This window comes from Neophocaena asiaeorientalis, unplaced genomic scaffold (genome assembly GCF_003031525.2).
Source record: "Neophocaena asiaeorientalis asiaeorientalis breed wild unplaced genomic scaffold, Neophocaena_asiaeorientalis_V1.1 scaffold1644, whole genome shotgun sequence".
Taxonomy (NCBI): domain Eukaryota; kingdom Metazoa; phylum Chordata; class Mammalia; order Artiodactyla; family Phocoenidae; genus Neophocaena; species Neophocaena asiaeorientalis.
The window spans coordinates 269,990-289,498 of record NW_020171908.1 but is presented as its reverse complement, the minus strand read 5'-3'; the positions used below and the strand labels follow the sequence as shown (position 1 = coordinate 289,498).

The 19,509-nt window shown below is 48.1% G+C and overlaps 1 long non-coding RNA gene across 1 annotated transcript in view; it reads left to right on the top strand.

Annotated features, from left to right (window-relative positions):
• Nucleotides 1-18,514, top strand: part of LOC112397609 (uncharacterized) — a 121,928-nt gene extending 103,414 nt beyond the window's left edge. Inside the window, exons 5-6 of the long non-coding RNA XR_003002830.1 lie at nt 13,059-13,155; nt 17,487-18,514. This is a non-coding gene — a long non-coding RNA (uncharacterized LOC112397609). The remainder of the gene's footprint in view (nt 1-13,058; nt 13,156-17,486) is intronic.
• The last annotated feature ends 995 nt before the right edge of the window (nt 18,515-19,509 follow it).

The following is a 19,509-nucleotide window of genomic DNA, read 5'->3' as shown; positions in this document are numbered from 1 at the left end:
CAGGCCTTTGTCTCTCCTGCCCTCAGGATGGGGAGGAGATGTGTGAGAGTGTTTCCAATTAAGTCAGGGTGTGGGAACCTAGTCCTGCAATAAAATGACAGGAACCTCAAAGCTGGGGTCATTGCAAAAGAGGCCGTTCATGTTTTCCATCTGAGTCCAAGACTGGACTTGGCCTTCTGCAGAGACTAGTCAAGTTCCATTAACAGGGTCGGGCCACCGCAACTCCCAGGCCTCTTCTCAGCCTGCTCTGTGCCCACACCTGCCGCCAGCCCCCTCCGTCGGCCGCTCCCAGCTCCATAGGTCCAGAGGGCGGCAAAGAGAGATCCCTTCCCCCAGGACTGTGCCAGGGAAACTCAGCCAAAGCTTTGTGCTTTTATTTTCTAACTTTCATTGTGAAAAATTTTAAGCACATGCAAAAGGAAACCTCTAGGTACTCACCACCCAGCGTCAACAATGACCAAACGTGGCCGATCTTGCTTCAGTTTTGCCCCGCCCACTCTCCCTTGCCCAGTACCATTTTGAAGCAAATCCCAAGCCTCATATAATTTCATTCATGAAGCTTTCAGATTATATCGCTAAAAAACATGAACTTGTAAGTATAAAGATATAAATCCATGATCACACATCAGCAGTATTAACAGTGGTTCCTTATCATCTGACAGCCTCTTCACTCACATTTCTAAATGTCTCATCAACGTCTTTTTAATTATTCTAAGATCGGGTTGTTTGAATCATGGATCCCAAGAAGGTTCATGCATTGCGTTTGGTCAGTACGTTTCTTTTCATCTGTAGCTCCCTCACCCCATCTCCTTTTTCACCCCATAGACATATGTGTTGGAGAAACTGGGTTGTTCATCCTGTGGAGTTTCCCATAACCTCAGTCTTAACTGCGTCACAATGGTTAACCTGTTTCTCTGCTCAATTGGTGGTTGAATCAGCCAGTGCTGATGGTGTTACGTACAAAGTCTATGTAAACCCTGAGGTGTAGCTACACTGGGTTTTCAATAAACCAAGTCTGGTTCCGGAGTGGGCGGCCGGGAGCAGGTTGCTGAGAGGTGGTCCTCACTGCAGCCGAGGCCCCCAGCGCTGGTCCCAGGAAAGGGGAGCGGTGGTCCTAGGGAAGGAGGTTGGGATGGTGGGGGGGATTCAGGAGGACATTCACTTTGTAATATTTGAAATTTTTATGAGGATATATTTATACATTATTTGTGAAATACAAAAATGAGCTTTAAAATAACGAAGGGGAGAAAATGAAGACAGTGAATTAGTTTGGCGCGCGTGCTCGACACTCGGGTAGGCGGCAGAGGCGTGAGATGAAGAGCCGGCGATTCCGACAGGGGCCAGGACTCCCACTGGCTCCCCATCAGCCTCCGCTTCCCCCTCCAGCTAGAGGCACACGGGGAGAGGCCCCGTCCTCGGGCACGAGGCCCCTCTCGCCAGACCTGTGGGCACACGGCTCCCTGAACGTCGTGGTAACCCTGTGCGCCACCTGCTGTGCTTCCCGGGGAGGGGGGGCGGTCCCGGCCCCGTTGCTCACGGACCGGGCGAGCAGATGCAGGGATGGCACGGCACACGGCGCTTCTGGGGGCCGAGGGACCACCAGCTCTGCTGGGAGGCGCAGCTTGACCTTTAGTGACACGACTTAAAAAAATAACCCTTGAAATGGCCAAACTTCCCCACCAGCTCCCTGGAGGGAGAGAACAGAGCAGGACGCCAGCAGCCCGGCCCGAAGGCGGGGAACCCGGGAGGCGGAGGTGGGCTCCCCTGTATTCCCTCCTCCCGGGTGAACCAGTTAATACAGGTATCACCGTTCTTAGGGGAGAAGAGAGCGGGGTGCAGGGAAGCTGAGGAAGGCTTCCCATCTTTTCCCTCCAGAGGAATGCAGTGGAGACTCCATCCCAGGAAGTTTCGTCAGGAAAACCTGCGGAGCCGGGAATGAACATGTCCCTCTAAGGGAGCTTTCATACTTCATCCAGCTATAACTAGAAATCCCTCCCCTCCCCGGGCGCTCAAAGGAGAAACCCAGTCTTCAGATGCCTGCCCCAGCCACCACCCCACACCGTCTGCCGTGTGGCTCTTTAGAGCCCGGCGACCCGCAGGGCCTGGGCCGGCTCGGCCTCACGGGCGGGGAACCCGCAGGAGGAACAGCCGAGGCTCCCGACGGCGAGGAGGCGCACGTGGCGGCGGCGGGGTCAGCGGGAGGAGCGCCACCGAGGCACCCCGCTGCGACTGAGCCGCCGCCGTTCTCGGGGGAGTCCCCTCAGGCGGGAGGCCAGGGGCCGCGTCCTCGTGGGGACAGGGAATCACGCAGTCCGCCGTGGCGAGCACGCGGCCCCTGGTGCTCTCTGCCAGCCGCAGCCCAAGGGGGGCGCCTGCGGGGCGTGGGGACCGGGGCTGCCCTGCCTGAGAACTGCCGAGGCGCCAGGCCACCTGTCGGGACACCAGGTGCTCAAGGTTTAAATGAGGGTCTGGTCGCACGGTTTGTAGTTGAGGAGCGTCCCAAGTCTTTCTTTAAATCAAGTGTGTGTGGTGCTCAGAGAGAAATTAAAAGTGGAAAATCCTGTGATCTTTAACATCTTTTCAAAGTATTAAAATTACACTTCATAATTTTGCAAATACAATTGAAAACAAAACCAAAACGTACCCGTGTACGTCTGTTGATCCCACCTGTGTCCTCGAGCTCTGAATCCATCACAGGCTGGGAGGTGGGTTAGCTCGAAGCTCACCCCTCTCTTCAGTGGGTGTTTCTTTCCCACCTCAAGGCCTTTGTAAGATCTGGGTGTCCATCGAGCCTCAACTCTTATCTTCTCAGTTCAGGGGACATGTTTATTTCCTAATCAGCTGGCTTTCCAGGCCCTTGGGGTTTAGTTCTCTGTCCAGCCCTGGCCGCTTTTGTGTCTTCCTGGGGCCCTCGAGTCCCATCTTCAGACCCTGGGGAGCTTCTAGGTCCTGAGGTCGTTGTCGCCCTCACTCTGCCTTCAGCTGCACCCTTTCCTTGTCTCATTGGCTGCTGTGCTCGGTTAACTTATTCATGTAAATGAAGGAATCAGAAAGGAAAACATAGCAACTAAATCAGGGCAGAGCCCAGAAATGAAGGAGGACTTTATGGTTTTAACGTTTTGATTGTTCAAAGAACATTATTTTCCCCATGGCCAGGAATGAAGGTTGTTGATGTATATGGATGGGCAGGGCTCTACTGGGATATGGTTATTTATTTTAATTTTATGATTGTAACTTCTTAAGTTAAGTCATCTCAAGGCACAAGTACAGAGGAATAACAATTAGTTAATTGAAATATGTGACCGGTATAAAATTACCAGTTTAAAAATCGGTAAAACATTTGAAGATCTTTCTTATTCATACAGATCAGGACTTTGTCTTGGCCAAGGACCCAGTTGCAAAAGTAGAGGGTAATTCAACCTCATGTAATTCCCCAGTTCAAGCTGTGACGGTGGACGTCCGCTGCACGCATTTTATTTTGACGTGGAGTGGTTAACCCAAGCTCAAGTGTTTGATAACCACAGGGTACGTAGCAGGCCTGGAAACGCGAGGCTTGTTCATTGTCTCAGGATCAACTTTTACAGCAATAAAAGCCAGAGAAGGGGGGAGAGTAGAAGAAAGAGAAGCAGAAGGAAAAGGAGGAGAAGAAAAGGAAAAATCCTTGGCGTACATTGTTCATGGGCAGGCGATTTTTATTAAAACAGGGCTTGGATCAACTCTGGAAAGCTTGATAAATCCCCGATAAGAACATCCCAGATGTTCTCATGAACTTTCTTGGGGGGTTTGTCATTTCAAGTTCCTGCGATTTGCCCTGCGGCCAAAGATTGGGACGTTCCCGGCATCTGCCAGTGATTCTTCAAAGAAGCCCCTCCTCACCTCTGGACGTCGAGTGCCAGCTGGAGAGGCCGCAGACTGGAGCAGCCTGATCGAAGCTGTAGTCGAGCCTGGAAGCAGCGTTCCTGCTCACTTTTCCAGGACGTGTTCCGAGAAAGAAAGGATTCTTGGGACCCTTCCACTGCCTAACTGGGACGGGTCTGTGTGCGGGCAGAGTGCAGGCTGCCTTCTATGGCCCCGTGCACTTTCAAGTCCGCTTCTTGAAGGCCTGAGCAATGGAGAGATCCGCCCAGAACCATTTATCCACAGTTGGCTGCTTGACGTCCCAGGCTTCTGGGATTTAGAGACGAATACAGCAGTGTCTGTGTCCTTGGGGAGCTTACAGGACGCAGGGGGATGTATGTTAAGCAGAGACCAGGGCATTCTCTCCCTAAGGCTCCGAGATCTCAGGCTAAAGTTCCCATCGTTAGGTTTGCTAGTTCTGACACCTAGGATTTCGTTCTCCTGTCTTACGTGTGAGTTCACTGAAGAAAGATTTGTCATTAGCTATTTGTCCTCATTTGATTTGCTCTCAATTTTGTAAAACGTACAGTTGGGAAGAAGAAAACGCCTCAGATGATATAGCTGATATCAGTCATCTGAGCTATGTTAGACCTTATTCAGGAACAGGTTCAAAGTATACGAAACAAATTCTGTTGTCCTGCCCAAAGAGCATCAGATTTCATCATTGAATTTAGAGGCATTTTACTTCAAATGAAGGTATATCCCGGTTTAAAAAAAAAGGGAGATCAACCTTCAATTAATGGTAACTACAAAAAGACGGATTTGCACTAGAATCCGTTGGTCCATCCCCCTGTTCTTAATGCCTTATTGCTGTTACATTCATTTCATGCAGGAATAGACCTGGAAGAGAGCTTGGTCCCAGGATGGCATATAAGCTTTATTTTGAAAGCCAGTGCTGGTTGGTTGGTAGTGGCTGCCTGGAGCCCGGAGTTCAGAAGGACACTCTGAGTTCATGTTGGAGCTCAGGGCCATGATTCATGAGTGATGGGGAAGGGTGGCGATGCCTCTCATTTGCTGACTTCCTTTCGCGGAGGATAAGGAATCATACGCCCAGAATCCACTGACTTACAGAAAGTCTCAGCGTGAGCAAGTTGCAGAGCTTGGAGCAGAAGCTGAGTTTCCACCTGTGAACCGGAGCACGCAGCAGAGACACACGCAGGTGGCCCTGGCTGTGCAACGGCGATCGTGCTCTTGGAGAGGGGTGTCCGGCTCCCGTTGAATTTCCTGTCCCCTGGAGGCCCTTTCGGGGAGGTGGATGGGGGTGGGAGAGCAGGACATGACCCAAGCTGTAGAGAATGGGGTGTGTGCAGTGGCAAATGGGAGGGAAGGTATTTCTTGCACGAGTGGCCGGTGGTTAGTCACACTTGGTTCCAACCCCGGTTCCAAACCTGGCTTATCTTTAACACCCAATCTACCTCAAGACAAACAATATAAAGCAGAGAAAAACATTTTGGGGTCATTTGGAAACACTTGCGTCACAGCTCGAACGGCCAAGGCGGCAGCAGAGCGCTGGGGTGAGGCCGGGGAAGTGGCGCCCGCCTGCCCCTCGTGCAGAAAGTACTCTTGTTAGACGCTCTTGCCAGGATTTAAAAACTGTTGTTTTGTTCCTGAAGTTCTTTATCCTGAGATATCTCCAAACCAGGCTTGCCCCCAAAATATCAAGAAACATTCCGAATTTCAACATATGACCTGAGCTGAAGAGAATAACATATTTGGAAAGAAGAAAGAATTCCACTGGGGAATTTCTATGCTAAGTAGCAAAATTTGAGGTCTAGAATAATAAAAAGCCAAAAACTTTTGTTGGATTCTAACGGAACAAAAGACCAACTATGAGAAAAGCAATGCAAACGCCAGCAAGCACTCGCGGAGTCTGAATCCCAGGGTATAAGTGCCTGATCAGAATGGTATCTTTGAATTCCCTTCTAAAGTTTTAAGAGGTGGGCTTCCCTGGTGGCGCAGTGGTTGAGAGTCCGCCTGCTGATGCAGGGGACACGGGTTCCTGCCCCGGTCCGGGAGGATCCCACATGCCGCGGAGCGGCTGGGACCGTGAGCCATGGCCGCTGAGCCTGCGCGTCCGGAGCCTGTGCTCCGCAACGGGAGAGGCCACAGCAGTGAGAGGCCCGCATACCGCAAAAATAAATAAATAAATAAAAAATTTTAAAAATTAAAAAAAAATAAAGTTTTAAGAGGAAATGGTTCCGGGTACTTCAGTTAAGTGAGATCCAGCTGTGGGGGGTGCAGGTGTCGACAGCCACCTGGGCCCTGATGGACGTGTGCCCGACTCAGCTGTTCTCCGTGTGGTTGTTTACATCTCAGTCGCCTTTGTCCACCACCCTGGAGGCCCTGATCAGACTCTCTCCCTTGTATGAAGCTTGGCCTCATGATCTCACTTGCTGAAGGTCTCTTTCCACTGTTTGAACAGCCCTCACGTCTGTCCTGCACCTACTTTAATGCCACCGGTCACTTGTGTCGCTCAGTTATTTTGGCTTCTCTGCGGAGCAATGAGCAGGTTTGTGTGAAAGTGCTCGTGGAGCCTGACTCTGTGGCCTGAACCCTCTGGTACCGGGGGACCCTATTTTGTTAGCAGGGGAAGCTGCCCCCAGTTCGCTTGCCTTGGGACTGGGGGTTGACCCCTCCCTTTACAGGGAGGCTGCAGCTTCCCACAGGCCCTCCCAGCCCCCAGGTTCAGGGTGGCTGATACTCTGTGACAGCGTTTAACCCTGTGAAGAGCCGACACCCCAAACCCAGACCGTCTGGTGCCGAGCAGCCCGTTCGTGCTTCATCGACAGGGACGCTCTGCCACGATGGCTCCACAGGGAGACCCAGGTGGTGGCTGGGTCCCTACGCAGGTCCCGCTGAGCCCGGGGCTGGGTCACCTCTCTGTGGGACGTCGGGAAGTTCGGGGGGCCTGCGCCTTCTCTTCTCTTGTTCACCCCTGACCAAGTAATGTTTTCTAACAAAGCCTGTTCCTTTGCTCACATCGTATGACTTCTGGGGTTTTTCCTGAACCCAGTGCATGACCCGTGGACACTCAGGTGGGACCTTGCTGAGCAGGAAGGAAGCCGCCTGGCACGGCAACGTCTCATCCCCCAGGAATCAGACTGCGTAGCTGTGTGGAGCACCACAGCTCCTCTACTTCGGGAGGAACCTGAGGAAAGGAGATGCAGGGAGACCTCAGGAGATGGCAGCGTTGTGGCGGAGATGGCGGTGAAGCCTGATGATGAAGGGTGAGCACTGCAGCCAGGGCTGCTCCCGCCAGAGCGCCACAAAGCAAGCCCGGAACCGAGCCCTCGTCCTGACCCCACGTGCTCTCAGGCAGAGACCCTCCAAGTCTCCAAACCTGGTCATTCGGGGAAACACAGGGTCCTACCCGTACGATGCTACGACTAAAGCTTCTCAGGCCCTTCCCGTCCATCTGCCATGTGGATCCCTTTCCCTTTTGTCTTCCATGAACAGACCTGACTTTAATTCTGCCTGCACCCTGAAGACTCTTGGTTTTTCCTTCTCCGTCTCTCTCCTCCCAGCCTGTCTCCCCTCCTAGATGGCCGTGGGTGCCTCTGTGCTGGGCCAGACCTGCTCTGGGATGGACACCACGTCCATCCACCCTGGGCCAGCGCGAGCAGGTGCTGAATTTGGTTGAGGAGAACACAAGGGCAGGTGCTGGAAAGGATGGAGTGCTGTGGGAAGGTAATACTAGATTTCGTGGGTCTGGGGGGGCGCTCCGTGTGAGCCCTTGGAGAATGATGAGTGTCACCCAGTGCAGGTGCCCACAGGCTCCAACTTCAGGGGTGTGATGGATGACCCTGGGCCAGCTGCTGGCTCTGGGACCACTGCTGTGCTTCCTCCTTCCCTCTGAGCAGAGGGATACAGAGGCAGCCCCTTTCTGGGAGACCCAGGGCTCCCCTGACGGGCAGTGCTGGCCGGAGGACTCCCTAGGGCCCGGCAGGCCTGCCCTTGATTGCACAGCTGTCAGGATGCTGCTGCCCACCTGGGCTTCTCCTCGCCACTCAGGCTCAGACGTGCCTCACAGCCTGATGTGCTCCAGCCACGCAGCTCTCCCCATTCTTACAGGTGTTTCCCCTGTAAAATCCTCGCACACTGCATCCTGTCTCAGCACCTGCTTCCCTGAAACCAGGACTAACAGTCAGCCTTGCTCTTTGGGTCAGTGCCAACAGACACAGGGAAGACACTCACACGCCTGCCCCCAAAGTTTGGAAATTTGAACTCCGATGAGTTTACAATATCTGTTGTTTCCGACTCCTGCCCAGTAATTTAAACAAACGGCCAGTGACTACAGAGCTGTAAGATGAATCAGGTCTGCAAGACGATGAAAAGCTTCCTAGCCGTGTGTGCAAGGAGACATGGTAGAAAGCAGTGAGCATGATCTGACATCAGGGAAGGAGAGAGTTGGTACAGAGCAGCTCTGCTAATCACCACATCTCTGATTTGAAAGCCTGCCGCAAAATTTCCTTTCCACTGGCTCAAGCAGTTCCACTCTATGAAAGCATTGCAGGCGTAGCTCGGAGGAAATTTGAGTGATCAGGTGAAGACTGTGGGAACTCTGTCTGGGTACTGATGCTTGGCATCCACTAGGAGCCCTGGGAACTGTTGGTGGAAGTAATGACTCTGAGATACACGGTGAAGGTGCGGTGTGTTCAGGAGGGGACTGGGCCATTCCAAGGGCACTCGCCACTTGTTTGGGGCATATGGAACGGCTCATAGGACTGGGAACAGGGCGCTGACCTGGCTGCCTTGTGGGTGTGGTTTTCACAGCATCTCTATAAAGCGTTTATTATTATCCCCATTTTGCAGGTGAGGAAACTGAGGTTTAGGGTAGTTAACTTATGCAGCTGGTCAGTGGAGTCTGGCCCATGACTGTTTTGAGCTTGTGGGGTCTCTGCTGTTTTCAGAGACTAGACTAATTCAGCAACTACGTGATCACCCTGCTCTGGGACAGACGGTCTTATTTCCAAAAGGTAGGCACATTTGCCCTGTTCTCTGGGCTGGAAAATACAGTCACTCAGCAATCAGACTGTCAGCCCTTGTGGTCTGAGCTATACCCAAGGACCCGAGGACTCCTGATCGTCCTTAAAATGGGACAGTCTATTCTGATATTTAAAAAAATTTTTGGCCGTGCGGCATGCGGAATCTTAGTTCCCTGACCATGGCTCGAACCGGCGCCCCATGCAGTGGATGTGTGAAGTCTTAACTGGACTGGCTGGACCACCAGGGAGGTCCTGGGACAGCCTATTCTGTTGGGAGACGAATGTCAATGCCTCTTTGAGCTGATCCTTCTATCCATACCTTAGGAAACCTGTTATAAAAGTGTCCTAAAAATGTATTTTCGCTGGGGCTTCCCTGGTGGCGCAGTGGTTGAGGGTCTGCCTGCCAATGCAGGGGACATGGGCTCAAGCCCTGGTCTGGGAGGATCCCACATGACGCAGAGCAACTAGGCCCGTGAGCCACAACTACTGAGCCTGCGCATCTGGAGCTTGTGCTCCTCAACAAGAGAGGCCGTGACAGTGAGAGGCCCGCGCACCGCGATGAAGAGTGGCCCCCGCTTGCCGCAACTAGAGAAAGCCCTCGCACAGAGACGAAGACCCAACACAGCCAAAAATAAATAAATAAATTTTAAAAAGTGTATTTTCTTTTAATACAAAAGAGATGTGTTCATTGTAGAAACAGTAGATACACAAATAAACAAAATGTAGAGAATTTAAAAGCATCATGATTTCATCATCCAAAGATACCTCGTGCACACCCTTCGGTCCTCTGACGAGTTTGCCCCGGTTCCGAAAACCTTTCAGCGGAAACCTCAGCATTGGCTTTTCTCTCCACAGCACGTGGGTGTTGGACATGGAAGGTTTGTGATTTTAAGATATTCAGAGGAGATATTGGTTAATCTCTGTTTTTCTACTTCTCAGAACTTATGGTGATAAATTCTTCATATCTTTAATTGCGATACTCTGTATTTAAATATAGCTATTAAGTCTTTATGAGTTTATACACGCTGCTCTGTAATATCTTTTTCTTTACTTAAAATCATGTCGTGAATGTTTTTCTATGTAAATACATAAATAACCCATGACCTGACTTTAAGCGGCAGAATGGCACCCCTTGTTCTGTGTGTATGGTTCTTTTATCAATATGTAGCCAGTCTTCTGTTGCTGGATATTGAGTTGTTACCTGACCCCACCCCCTTTGCAATCACAAACAATACTCCTGGGAAAATCATTTTATTAAATCTTTAGTGTTTTTCCCTAGGATGTAGTCCTCAAAGTAGAATTTCCAGGTCAAAGGGTATGTACATTTCTAAGGCTTTAAAATACTTTTTGAGCCTGTTCTTCTAAGAAGGAATTCCTGTGTCTTTGATGTCTCTGGCTGGAAATGCCTATTTTAAAATATAGTCGGGAGAGGCCACAACAGTGAGAGGCCTGCGTACCGCAAAAATAAATAAATAAATAAATAAATAAATAAATAAATAAATAAATAAAATAAAATATAGGTTTTGTTATTATTCAAGTATGGTGAGGCCAGCAAGATACAACTGCCACTGAGAAAATAGTATGTTAGTCTCAGTTCCCAAGAGGGGGCCCATCGCGCCGCTCAGGACCGCGCAGGGAGGCAGCAGCGCTGGTCAGGAGGCCAGGGAGATACGCGCAGAGCCTTTGGTATTGTCTCTGGGGAGGAATAGGTGAGGCGGGGTAAGTGGGCTCAGGATTGGCCAGGTTGCAACGTTGCAGTGGGGCGCTGTTGTTCTCAGTGTGCGCCAGGACGTTTCAGGCTGTCCTGGTTGCCTGGTGCCCGGCCCTGGGGTGACGAGGGCAAGTGGACAGCTCCCAGAGGCTGAGAGCCTCATAAAGAGAGCGGTGGTGGTGTGGGCTCTGGGTGGTTGGTTTGCATATAAACATTGCAGGTGCGTCCTTTACCATCTCTAGGAGCTGGCCGGTCCTGGGAGGGGCAGCCCCTCCAGGGTCATCAAAGCCCCATCAAAGCATGTCAGATACAGACGTTAAAGGGCGTGGTTTATCCCCCTGCCGCTGGTTCATGGATGGTGTGTGTTGAGAGAGCCCGTGGTGTTAAGACACTCTGGAGTCAGGAGGGGCGTTACCGTCCAGGGAGAGAGGCCAGCGGCCACCACCACTCAGGCCCAGGCGGTACAGTGAATGCCAGCTCTTTGTGGGTGCCCCCTGTGCACCACTGCACCCCTGGGTGGGACCAAGGGCAAGCCCCCTCCCCCAACAAGGACCATTAGCGACAGGAAGATGGAGCCTCAGAGCACTCTCCCAAAATGTGGACGATGCTGTCAAATCCCAGGCACCGTAAGAACGTTCAAAATCCTTTGAAAGAGGAGGGCAAAGTCTCGTCAGTGACAGTTCACTTTTTCTCACTACGCCGTACGCTATTTTTGAGACGTTTCTTATACATCCTGTCTAGCCACGGCTGTTTGCCAGGGAGTGTCCACTCACCCTCTGCTGTTTGCGGCCACACTCGCCCTGAGCTGGGTTTCCTCAATCCAGCTCCCGCTCTGCCGTTTCCTCCCGCTGAAAAACACAGTTAATTGATGGTGAATTGGGCCACAGAAGCCTATTATTGGAAGTGATGGGATACAGAAGGATTTATGGGCTGGATTTTTTTTTTCTTCTCGAAGAATTACAAGCTAACCCCAAATTATAGCAAGAATTCTTAAAGTTCAATAATTAAAAGCAAAAGTCAGTCCCCTTGGGAAGAAAACAGTGTGGTCTGGAAGATATCTTTCAAATTGAAGCAGACTGTGTAACTCCCAAATATTATGGATACAAATTAGCTATATTTGATCACTGGATCTTATTTACTCTAATTGTCTTCATTTCTGTGGTTTCCTGATACATTTTGGTGGTGAGAGCAGGCTTCAGATTACAAGAGAGAGAGAGAAAGAGAGATGGAGAGAGAGAGAGAGAGAGAGAGAGAGAGAGAGAGAGAGAGAGAGAGAGAGATTGAGAGAGAAGCCTCTGTCAGGAGATAATGTGTTTTTCCTCAAAGACATAGAAGTCTTATAAGTTTAGACCAAAGGTATGTCAAAAAACCAACAAATTTTGTCATGTAAAATGTTTTGCTTGTCTCTTGGAATGATTGATGTGAACCTGAGAAGAATTTGAAATTCGAGCAGCCAAGTAACCAGGAATTAGGACCTTATCTAAAATTTCGGCAAAAACTCCAGACCACTGCAGTTGAGAAATAGGGTTAGAAATCTCCTGAGAAGTGGCTTTCCCACAAGATTTCTGATGCTTCCCAGCTCTGAATGGATGAGAAAAATGGCAAGAATGCACCATTGCTTTTAGTATCTTTGTCACTCTCTCTGGTTTGGGGTAAAAGTAGAGAACCAGAGGATGCAAACAAACGAGGAAACCATTGCCCGTTGAGGGACCCATCCGAGTCTCAGGGCCAGGCAGCCTGGACTGTGGGGAAGGTTGAGGGCCAGTTCTCTTCTCCAAGCTTTTCTTGTTCCCAGAACTTCTGTCTCCAGTGGACGTGGTAATTGTTATTACAGGGGGCGGCCTGGCAAGCTCTCCCCCCTGAGACCTGGATTCAAATTCTGGCTTGGTTCGGAGGGGAAAAGGCTGTGGTCTCGACCCAGACTCTCGTGGGCATCTGTCCACGTGACCCTGATACACACGCAGCCTGCCGCCGTGTTGGCAGCCGTCCCAGGAGGGTCGCAGAGCAGGAGTGGGGGGAGATGCCGGCAGGAGCCTCGTCTTCATCGCGTTCGCCGTCAGCCAGAAGCCGTCCTGCGGCGTGGTGAGCACTTTGTGTTGGCTCCCCATGCCACGCCTTGACCACACGTGCCACGCGTGGGCGGGAGTGCGGCCAGGGCTGCGGGAGCTGCAGTGCAGCACCTCGTGCACGCACTGGCGGGAGACAGGGCAGCCCAGGAGCCCAGGGTGTGGTGGTGAGTGTGCGTGACTGTGCGCGCGCGCTGGGCCAGGGTTGGGGCGCGGGGGCATGGGCTCCACGACCAGGCCCAGCTGCTTGCGTGCCTCTGACGAGCCGAGGCCTTGCATCTGTCTTTCTGTGGCAGCAGATTTGCTCCCAAATGATCTGTTCCTGGGGAGATACGTTTCATGTCCTTGTCTTTCAACAAACGATCCAGTAAACACAGCCCTTTGTGTCCCCTGCCCAAGTGCCCAGACCCGACTCCTGTTCTGGCCGCGCTGGACCAGCCCCCAGATGAGGCAGCTCGTTCCGAGGGGGCGGCGGGGCGAGAGGTGCCCTGGGCAGGTGAGGACGGAGCCCCGTTTACTTGTTATTTCCCTACAATGTGAAGCTCATTCTTCTCTTTCTCCAGAACAGAACCCCGGTATTATAGATTCAAGGAAGCGTTTTCAATCATTTGGGTTTTTCTCTCCATATGGATCCACGGGCTCTCACAGGTTTTCCTGACAGGCTTTGGGGACAACCCTGTTGATTCCGATGACATGACATTGCTGTCGACTGCAGGAGGGCAGGGGTGAGGGCGAGTCTGGCTGGAGAAGGGAAATGAGGTCTGTTAGAACTGGGCACAGAAACGTCCACTTGAGCGTTTGCTTCTCCCGTGGCCATTGCGGGGCAGGGGATTCTGTAAAGGTCACGAGGCTCGCCAGAGCTTTCCACCTGTTTCCGCGAGGAATTTGTTTAAAAATCATACATAATTTAATAATGTTTTGCTTTAAGATATAATATTTTAAAATAAATGACTCTGTAGTTATCACTTTTATTCTTCTAATTTTAATTTATATTTGCTAGAAACCTTTGCTGAACTTTCTCCGTGGATCATAGTTTATTATTACCTACTTGGTGTTTGAAAACAATCTTTGTTAAAAGTACATTATATTTGAGTTTATTTTATAGCCCAGTATCCAGTAGCAAAAGCCAATATCTACATCTATCATATACCTATCTATCATCGTCTATCTATATGTCTCTGTCTCTCTATTATCTATCATCTATCTGTTATCTATCGTCGATCTATCCGTCTATCATCATCATCATCTATCTGCCTACCTATTTATCTCTCTGTCTCTCTATTATCTATCATCTATCTATACCTATCTGTTATCTATCATCGATCTATCCGTCTATCATCATCATCATCTATCTGCCTACCTATTTATCTCTCTGTCTCTCTATTATCTATCATCTATCTATACCTATCTATTATCTATCATCGATCTATCCGTCTATCATCATCATCATCTATCTGCCTACCTACTTATCTCGCTGTCTCTCTATTATCTATCTATATCTATCTGTTATCTATCATCGATCTATCCGTCTATCATCATCATCATCTATCTGCCTACCTGTTTATCTCTCTGTCTCTCTATTATCTATCATCTATCTATACCTATCTATTATCTATCGTCGATCTATCCGTCTATCATCATCATCTATCTGCCTACCTATTTATCTGTCTATTATCTATCATCTATCTATATCTATCTGTTATCTATCGTCGATCTATCCGTCTATCATCATCATCATCTATCTGCCTACCTATTTATCTCTCTGTCTCTCTATTATCTATCATCTATCTATATCTATCTGTTATCTATCGTCGATCTATCCGTCTATCATCATCATCATCTATCTGCCTACCTATTTATCTCTCTGTCTCTCTATTATCTATCATCTATCTATACCTATCTATTATCTATCATCGATCTATCCGTCTATCATCATCATCATCTATCTGCCTACCTACTTATCTCGCTGTCTCTCTATTATCTATCTATATCTATCTGTTATCTATCATCGATCTATCCGTCTATCATCATCATCATCTATCTGCCTACCTATTTATCTCTCTGTCTCTCTATTATCTATCATCTATCTATACCTATCTATTATCTATCGTCGATCTATCCGTCTATCATCATCATCTATCTGCCTACCTATTTATCTGTCTATTATCTATCATCTATCTATATCTATCTGTTATCTATCGTTGATCTATCCGTCTATCATCAGCATCATCTATCTGCCTACCTATTTATCTGTCTATTATCTATCATCAATCTATATCTATCTGTTATCTATCGTTGATCTATCCGTCTATCATCAGCATCATCTATCTGCCTACCTATTTATCTGTCTATTATCTATCATCAATCTATATCTATCTGTTATCTATCGTTGATCTATCCGTCTATCATCAGCATCATCTATCTGCCTACCTATTTATCTGTCTATTATCTATCATCAATCTATATCTATCTGTTATCTATCGTTGATCTATCCGTCTATCATCAGCATCATCTATCTGCCTACCTATTTATCTGTCTATTATCTATCATCAATCTATATCTATCTGTTATCTATCGTTGATCTATCCGTCTATCATCAGCATCATCTATCTGCCTACCTATTTATCTGTCTATTATCTATCATCAATCTATATCTATCTGTTATCTATCGTTGATCTATCCGTCTATCACCGTCTATCATCATCATCTATCTGCCTCCCTATTTATCTCTCTGTCTCTCTATTATCTATCATCTATCTATACGTATCTATTATCTATCGTCGATCTATCCGTCTATCATCATCATCATCTATCTGCCTACCTATTTATCTCTCTGTCTCTCTATTATCTATCATCTATCTATACCTATCTGTTATCTATCGTCTATCACCGGCTATCATCATCATCATCTATCTGCCTACCTATTTATCTCTCTGTCTCTCTATTATCTATCATCTATCTATACCTATCTGTTATCTATCGTCTATCACCGGCTATCATCATCATCATCTATCTGCCTACCTATTTATCTCTCTGTCTCTCTATTATCTATCATCTATCTATACCTATCTGTTATCTATCGTCTATCACCGGCTATCATCATCATCATCTATCTGCCTACCTATTTATCTCTCTGTCTCTCTATTATCTATCATCTATCTATACCTATCTGTTATCTATCGTCTATCACCGGCTATCATCATCATCATCTATCTGCCTACCTATTTATCTCTCTGTCTCTCTATTATCTATCATCTATCTATACCTATCTGTTATCTATCGTCTATCACCGGCTATCATCATCATCATCTATCTGCCTACCTATTTATCTCTCTGTCTCTCTATTATCTATCATCTATCTATACCTATCTGTTATCTATCGTCTATCACCGGCTATCATCATCATCATCTATCTGCCTACCTATTTATCTCTCTGTCTCTCTATTATCTATCATCTATCTATACCTATCTGTTATCTATCGTCTATCACCGGCTATCATCATCATCATCTATCTGCCTACCTATTTATCTCTCTGTCTCTCTATTATCTATCATCTATCTATACCTATCTGTTATCTATCGTCTATCACCGGCTATCATCATCATCATCTATCTGCCTACCTATTTATCTCTCTGTCTCTCTATTATCTATCATCTATCTATACCTATCTGTTATCTATCGTCTATCACCGGCTATCATCATCATCATCTATCTGCCTACCTATTTATCTCTCTGTCTCTCTATTATCTATCATCTATCTATACCTATCTGTTATCTATCGTCTATCACCGGCTATCATCATCATCATCTATCTGCCTACCTATTTATCTCTCTGTCTCTCTATTATCTATCATCTATCTATACCTATCTGTTATCTATCGTCTATCACCGGCTATCATCATCATCATCTATCTGCCTACCTATTTATCTCTCTGTCTCTCTATTATCTATCATCTATCTATACCTATCTGTTATCTATCGTCTATCACCGGCTATCATCATCATCATCTATCTGCCTACCTATTTATCTCTCTGTCTCTCTATTATCTATCATCTATCTATACCTATCTGTTATCTATCGTCTATCACCGGCTATCATCATCATCATCTATCTGCCTACCTATTTATCTCTCTGTCTCTCTATTATCTATCATCTATCTATACCTATCTGTTATCTATCGTCTATCACCGGCTATCATCATCATCATCTATCTGCCTACCTATTTATCTCTCTGTCTCTCTATTATCTATCATCTATCTATACCTATCTGTTATCTATCGTCTATCACCGGCTATCATCATCATCATCTATCTGCCTACCTATTTATCTCTCTGTCTCTCTATTATCTATCATCTATCTATACCTATCTGTTATCTATCGTCTATCACCGGCTATCATCATCATCATCTATCTGCCTACCTATTTATCTCTCTGTCTCTCTATTATCTATCATCTATCTATACCTATCTGTTATCTATCGTCTATCACCGTCTATCATCATCATCATCTATCTGCCTACCTATTTACCTATTTACCTATTTACCTATTTATCTCTCTGTCTCTACAACACTTGATTAGTTTCATTATTTTAGCCCAGTGATGTTTATTTAGTTTTTGCTTGTCTCCAACTTGCAGTAACATAACCTTTCATAAAACATATCTTTAAAAGTTTATCGTTTACAGCGTATGGATTTAAAGCCTCACAAAGCCAATAATTTACTTAAGTTCATTAGTTTTAATTCTAGATGTGTTTCTGGTACTAAGTAGGTTATTAAATCAATAACCATAAATGGATCTGTTCATCCATTTTCGATGAAATCCACAGACCCAGCACACGTGCGTGCAGGCAGCACGTGCCTTTCTGCGTCACCACTTGGAAGTGAGTGTCGGTTTGAAATAGACTAGAGTTGTATCAAGGTTACATTTCACATCTATGAATTTGACTCTGTGAGTTCAGCAAAAATAAACAGATAATGAAACACTGGCCGGCCACACCCACTTGTGAACATATTAGACCTTGGAGGGCACCGAGGTGTCTGGTTCTCAGTGCTTGGCGCCCCCAGTTGTGTAAGACCACCTGCGCCTCTCACAGTGTAAGCGTCCCGTCAGCTGAGCCTGATCCTAGGGCTTGAAGAGCACTGGCCTCTACACTTACAGGAACATTTCATGCTGTTCAAACAAAAAAACAGCCAACATTTCCAACAACGTGGGCCTTTCTGAGGTTGTTCAAGGCGATCCCCCTGTTTCTCTTCTGCACTGATTTCAGCCGCTGACAGCAGGGAAGATGCAGCTCCACCAGAAACAGATGGCACACGGAGGGTATTTTCAGCACAGTTTGAGTTTCCTGGTCAGTTTCCTTATCACATCTACTTCTGTGATGTTTCTGAGACCCTTTTCTGAAATTCCACCTGCACCGAGCCCGTCTCCCGCCGAGGAATCCCAAGGTGAAGACGTTAGAGTGTGAAAAACTCAAAACAAAATCCACAGGGCTGATCAGTCTTCGTGTGGACAGGGCAGCACCTGAGCAAAAGCTGCTCTTGAAACAGAAAATAATTCAGTTCTGTTACACATGCGGCTCCCACGGAAGCCTCTGCCTCAGCCTCTGCCTTTAAAGAGTTTTCAAGGAGTAGCCGCGTCCTCCTCAAGCATTAGACCTCACCTGACCGCCGTGTTTTGGTTTCTGCCTTTAAAAGAACTGTTTTATGAAACTGTGCCCTGCTCTGAATTGAGCTTTGCCATGAATTTGATCATTAACTGTGGGAGTTACGTGTAGAGCTAATTGCTTTCGAAATTTATTTAGTTATGCACTAGATGTTAAAAATAGATCATTCAGAATTAGAGAATTTGGGCATTTCTGACCACACACGATAATGCATTTCTTTGGGGCTGAATGGTCTGTGTTGTCTTTTTATGGAATAAAAATGTACATGATGGTATGAGACGCTCCGATTTTCTCTGTTTTGGGTCACCTGAAATCGAAAGTCCCTTTGCCTCACGTCACACTCGTGTCCCCAGGCCTTGCCGGTTCCATTGCACAAGGTTACGCTGGGGGCGGGTGAGGGTGGACGGTGCCGTGCTGGGTCCTCAGGTGAGCTGGGTGGCCCCCTCCCCAGCTCTCCAGGCGTTTCCAGCTGTGCCCGGCCCGGCCTGTGCCTGCACAGCACCACGGGGCAGGGACACTGCTCCACGGACAGGACGGCCTCTCTCCACTTCCCCCACTGGCGGCCCTGCCATCACCTGGGAGGCCGTGGTTTACAGAGGAAACGCGGGACAGACATAAACTGTGCATCACCAATTAGAACCAAAAGCTATACAGAACTTCTGATGCACGTGTCTGTGACGCCTCACGGAAGCCCTGCTCTCCCGGAAGCGGGAGCCCTGGGCGTCTAGGCCACTGGCGGGCATCGAGTAGCCCCTAAAGTGGAGGGAACCCCCGTTTCTCCCAGTTCTGAGCAGGTCCATCCCCCCTTGTTTGGATGCTTCCCCCGTCTCCTGAGTTATGACAAGCACTGTGGGCATCACCAGGGGTCAAGACCCGCTCCCACTCCCACCTCCCATTCTTGCCCCAGCTCAAGGCTTGTTACATGCACCTGCGTCCCTGCCTGCATACCTGCAGCCACGGCAGCAGGAACCCCTAAGGGAGGAGAAGGAACACTTCACCAGAAGGTCGCGGGGAAAAGCCATGTCGGGTGAACTGGGCCGAAAAGTGTTCCGCCAATTCATGTCCATTTGGAACCTGTGGACGTGACCTCGTTTGGAAACGGTCTTTGCGGATATGATGCAGTTAAGATGAGGTCATGCTGAGCAGGGCGGGCCCTAAATCCAATATGACTGGTGTCCTTAGAAAA